We start from the raw sequence: 6,059 nt of genomic DNA, 5'->3' as shown, positions 1-6,059 counted from the left end.
CTACTATAAAAACCCCAATACCCTCCCAAATCGAGGTACGCATAATCAACCCCTCTCTAACACTCTAGAGTTGAAAGAAAATTCTAACTTGACTTTCGGAGGGTATTTGGCCGGCATCACACCGGTGCTCTCTGATAAGTAATCTCCTTGTTGTTGTGCAAGTACTACTTCGTGTGCGAGTATCGTGTAGCTCACTATTGATTTTTCGGCATCATCAGTTGGCGCCGTCTGTGGGAACGCGAGAGAAAGCATCGTTTGTTACGACTTGTAAGCCATACTATCGCTTCCTGGACGAAAGAGTTGCATGGTGCTTACTCGCTCAATGGCAACCACCAACAACGTTCCAGATCCTCGACTATATATAAAACCCCAATACCCTCCAAATCGAGGTACGCATAATCAACCCCTCTCTACACTCTAGAGTTGAAAGAAATTCTAACTTGACTTCGGAGGGTATTTGGCCGGCATCACACCGTGCTCTTTGATAGGTATCTCCTTGTTGTTGTGCAGGTTACTTCGTGTGCGAGTATCGTGTAGCTCACTTTGTTTTTCGGCATCATCAAATACAAATGTTGAAAGAATTTTTTCTTTAAAAGGGGAATATTGAAAATACATATTTTTAGTGAAAAGTTAGGAAACTAGGTTTAAAACAGATAGTTGACATCATTTGTACTTTAAATGGGAGTTTTTTGAAAGAAAAAAAAAAAAAAAAACAAAAATAGTATAAATCAAAAACTGGGTTGAAAATAGAATTTTTCACGACATTTCTTCTGAAAAAGAGAGTTTTTGAAATTTTAGTGTTTTTTAGTGGAAAATAGGAAACGGGGTTGACAACAGAATTCTTGAGATGATTTTGCTCAAACAAGAAATTTTCACACATTAGCCTTCCACTTTCCAAATCTTGGTTTTTGGTCCTCCGACCTGATGAACTAGACCGTGAATTTTTTTTTTTTAAAATGAAAAAGAGCTTGAAAAGAAATTGAAAAAATAAATAAATTTAAGGATTTCTGTTGTTGAAAGTATTAAAAAAAAAGTCTGAATGTGAAAAAAAAAAAAAAAAAAAGGAAATTAGTATGACATTATTCAAATAGGGAAGAAGAGATTTAGAAAGAAAGCAAAAAAAAAAAAAAAAAAAAAAAAGAAGAACCAATAGCTTCCAAAAAACAAAAACTCAAAAAGAGTTTCCAAAAGAAAAGAAAGAGCCTTACCAATATCATTTCTCATGAAGCCAGTTCAAGCACAAACTCTCTTGTTTGAAATTTCTAAGTTAGCCACAGCCCATAGGTAATAAGCCACTGTCAAACACTTTTGAATCCCTAATCACATTCACCCACGAGTAAGTATTTGACAGCAATGGCAAGTAAGAATTCAAAGAAAATCAATGATAAACAAAAGAAATAATAATAATAAAATAAAGAGGAACTTGCAAAAGATAGAACCTGAAAAGTTGTTGGAACATCTAACATTATCTATTTAAATTGTTTAGAAACCAAATCCAAAAGTAGAAGTAGAAGAAATGAGGATGTGGAGCTAAACTAAATGTCTTCAATTTGAAGAAGAAGGAGAGATAGAAAGTGAGATAGAAACTGGCAAAGCATACGTGAGTTTGTGGGTCTTAAAGTATAGGAGTTTTAATTTATATATATCCCCATTAGTTGAAAACTTATAAGTGGGTATGATGAGGTTATTTTAGGCATTAAAATTGAGGAATCCAAACAGAGAAAATATTTTAAATAATAGTATAGATATTTTAGCCTAATAGTTTCAAAAGTTTCAAATTAAACTATGAAATTTGAAACTGTTTCTTTAGTTTTAATTCAAGCCTTTATACTTTTAAAATGATATCAACTTAAACTTTGGACATTTTGGCCTTTTTAGATTTAGTTTTCACAATTGATTGGGATTTAAAATTGACACAATTTANCAATGGCAACCACCAACAACGTTCCAGAAGACGAACCACTCCCAACTGCACTTGAGAGACATTTGCAGACCCTCACTGCAGCTGTGGAGCGCCTCACCAAGCAAAACAACGACATGGAGGAACAGTTACGCCAGAGAAATACAGGTCGCGACACTCAAGAACAGGACCAAGAAGGCACCAGCACCGATAGAAGAGAAAAGAAGTGCCAGAAGGCAGTAACGCTCCGAGCAGAGTAGAGCGACAGAATCTAAGTAAAACTTTAGGGTGATTTGAAAAAAAAAAAAAACTGTAATGTTTGATTTGTAATAATCTTAAATTTTAAGATTTAATTTGAAAATTTTTAAATTTATAATATTGTTAATATGAAATAACCCCTAAAGTATAGGATTTAAAAATATAATTTTGACTAATTTAATAATAAGTTATGGCAAATTACTGGGTCTAGATTAGATCTAGTACTTCTATTACACTGGACCCGATCGAATGGTGATACATATCTAAAAATGGACACATATCACAATTTCAACACGTCCAATGCTACTAAAAATGGGACCCAAACCTCTCCCAAGTTACTTGCTTGATCCTGTTAGCTCATCTGGCCCACAAGATCTTCTAAGATGGTCCCAAAGCCTGTCTGAACCCAAGAAAAAAGTCTTATTTCGCTTCATGCAGTTTGTAATTGACTATTGTTGTGAGTCTGACATTCTCAGTTTGTCTATTGGAATTGTTTTTTTCCTTGAGAAAGTCTATTGGGACATATTTGACTGTCCTCAACTATTAAAAATTATTGCCAACCTCAAATGTTTCTCATTTATTTTGGAGCTAAACAAATAAACTAATCTCAAACTTTCGGCCGGCGGCCCAATAATAAATTACATATTATTTCAGTATGTTTTAAGGATAACAACCTCATATGAACGCCTATTTTAAAGCTGGCAAAATGAAGATTTTAAGGATTAAAATTTTAAAAATGATGAAATTGCATAACAAAATGATTGTATTTTCGTATTTTTACTTTTTCATAGTTTGGCAATCCAATCACGGATGACTTCAAACGTAACGTGTTCCATTTTTGAAGCAACCTTTTCTAGAAATGAACACAATTTTGGTCAATGTTTCCAGCATCATTATTCATTTTTTAAAAATTATCACATTTTGAATAGTTAAAACCAAATATGAAACAGTATCTTTTAAAAGATGTCAAGATGTTATATTCGTTAAAAAATGTTTGGCTCTATACGTAATCACCATGCACTGCTATTCGTGTATTCATAAGAAAAATAAATAAAGATAAATATTAAAAAGAAAGAAAAGAGAATATATTAGCGATAAAGTAAAACTTGTGTCCAATGTACACACAAGTGCATTTGTGCACTTGACACGATACAATTTGGACACTATCTAGTTTTGAACACTGATGATGCATAAAGTCGTCAGTGAATTAATCGTCCACACACACGTCGAATGAGGTACCGAAAGAACAAAGAAGATGAAGAACCTACAGAGAGCACTAGTAAGGTGCTGGCCAAAGACTCTCCGAAAGTCAAATCAGTGATAGAAGAATCTTTAATAACTCGAAAGTGTAAGAATTAGGAAATTGCACATACCTTAAGGAAGATGAGGCTTAGTGCATATATAGTGGTGTAAAGCTGACCAAGATCCTTTGGATGTAGGGTTTTTCCTTGTAGAGAAGATTTGGAATTAAGACCCCAAGATCTTGGGCTTTTCTTCCCATATAGGGAAGACACAAGCGTGGAATATGTCTTTGGGCATGGCGCGTAAGTTTTTTCCATATAGGGATGCATGAGTGTAGAATACGTAAAGGTTTGTAGGACCTAGTTACTCAACCATCGGTATGACCATTCGTTTGTCGGTATCACCATCTGTCCGTCGATATGAATACAAAGGATAAAATGTGACCATCTGTTGGGTACATATACAATCATCCATCGAGCACATACGTGGAGCACTGATTTGTAGAGACTTCAAGGAAGTCAAATGAAGAGTTCATCCCAATAGATTCATAATTGGCAAGTCCCACTATAAGAGGCACATACCCCGACTGGTTAGTAGCAGAAAATTCCATCCAAATGGGTCAAAGTGCTCAAAAGACTTTATTGGACGAAAATACCTTTATTATTGCGCAAGTTGGTTTGTTGATTGGACAAGTATAGTGGGTCGTCTGTCAAAAGTGTCTCATCAGTTTAGACGAGTTAGTGTCTGCATGTTCTAGGTGATAAGTAGGGTACTTGACGACCCCTTGATACATGATGACCATCAGAATGGAATGTGTCGCGTGGTATCAAGGAAGGTACCTAACAACCTCTAGGTCCCTGACAACCACTAGGTACCTAGCAACCACTAAGTACCGGCAACCCATTGATATGTGATGACCATCAGCACAGAGCGTGTCGCGCAGTGTCAGGGAAGGCACCTGACAACCATTGGGTCCCTGACAACCCCTTGGTACCTAACAACCCATTGATATGTGACAACCGTCAAGGCAAAGCGTGTCGTGTGGTGTCAGGGAAGGTACCTGAAGACCGCTGGGAACCTAATGACTCATTGATACGTGACGACCGTCAAGGCGAAGTATGTCACACTATATCAGGGAAGGTATTTGACGACTGCTGGGTCCCTAACGACCCCTTGGTTCCTAACGACCCATTAATATGTGACGACCGTCAATGTAGAGTATGTCACGCAATATCAGGGAAGGTACCTGACAACCGCTGGGTTCATGACGACTCATTAATATGTGATGATCGTTAGGACGAAGTGTGTCGCACAGTGTCAGGGAAGATACCTAACGACTGTTGGGTCCTTGACGACCCCTTGGTACTTGATGACCCATTGACATGTGACGACTGGGGTGGAGTGTGTCACGTGGTGTTAGGGAAGGTACCTAACAACCGCTAGGTCCCTGATAACTCGTTGATACGTGACGATCATCAGGGCGGAATGTGTCGTGTGATGTTAGGGAAGGTACTTGACCACCGCTAGGTTCATGATGACTCATTAATACATAATGACTGTTAAGGCGGAGCGTGTCGCATGATGTCAGGGAAGGTACCTGATGACCGATGGGTCCCTAACGACCCCTTGGTACCTGACAACCCATTGATACGTGACTACCGTCAGGGCCAAATGTATCTCATGATGTCAGGGAAGGTACCTTATGACCGCTAGGTCCGTGATGACTCATTGATACGTGACAATCATCAAGGCGAAGCATGTTGCGCTATGTTAGGGAAGGTACCTGACGACCGTTAGCTCCCAAATAACCCCTTGGTACCTGACAACCTTTTGATATGTGATGACCGTTAGGGCGGAATGTGTCGCGTGATGTCAGGGAAGGTACCTGACGACTCATTAATAAGTGGCAACCATCATGGTGGAGTGCGACGCATGGTGCCACATTCCCTTTGTGACCGACAATACTTTTGGTGACCGAATATTCTTTTGATAAGCTCATAATGCTTTTGGTAACCAAAGACTCTAGAGTGTTAGAAAAAATTTCTAAATGGTGAAAATATTCCCTATCAGACATGTGCCTGTATCATATCATATCCAGTGCACAGATGCACTAAACACAAGACGTATTCTTAGCATTATAGTGAATTGTGTTGCATCATACTAACCACTGAGTGAAGACCGGAACAACCTACGCGTTAAGAAGCACCCATTACAAGTATCGAAAGTGATTGCTTCTTTTCTAGTAAAATTATTCATATCATTTGAGGAGTCTATAATAAAATTCCACCTGACCAGATTTGAAATTATAATGACTTGACACTTGGCATCAAATTTTGTTTTGGTCAAATTAATAACATATATATAATATACATATTCAATGGGTCTTTTTTTTTTTTTTTTTTTTTTTTTTTGAGAAGACATATTCAATGGGTTTTGAATTGAAGGTTACGCTTAACAAAAAGAAGATACCATTTAAATGAATAAAATCATCAATTGCCTAAAAGTTTTTTTATTTTATTTTTAAAAAATTATAGCCAGTTTTGGTAATTAAAATTTAAACCGATCCTCCTAGGAAACAGTAAAACTGTTATCGTATGTATTTTATATTTAATTTTATCTATTGTTCAAACAAATTGTTCTCAGATTAGTGGAGCAATTC

This window comes from Quercus suber, unplaced genomic scaffold, assembly GCF_002906115.3.
Source record: "Quercus suber isolate HL8 unplaced genomic scaffold, Cork oak 2.0 scaffold_651, whole genome shotgun sequence".
NCBI classification, from domain to species: domain Eukaryota; kingdom Viridiplantae; phylum Streptophyta; class Magnoliopsida; order Fagales; family Fagaceae; genus Quercus; species Quercus suber.
The sequence above is the reverse complement of the archived record's forward strand: the minus strand, read 5'-3'. Positions refer to the sequence as shown.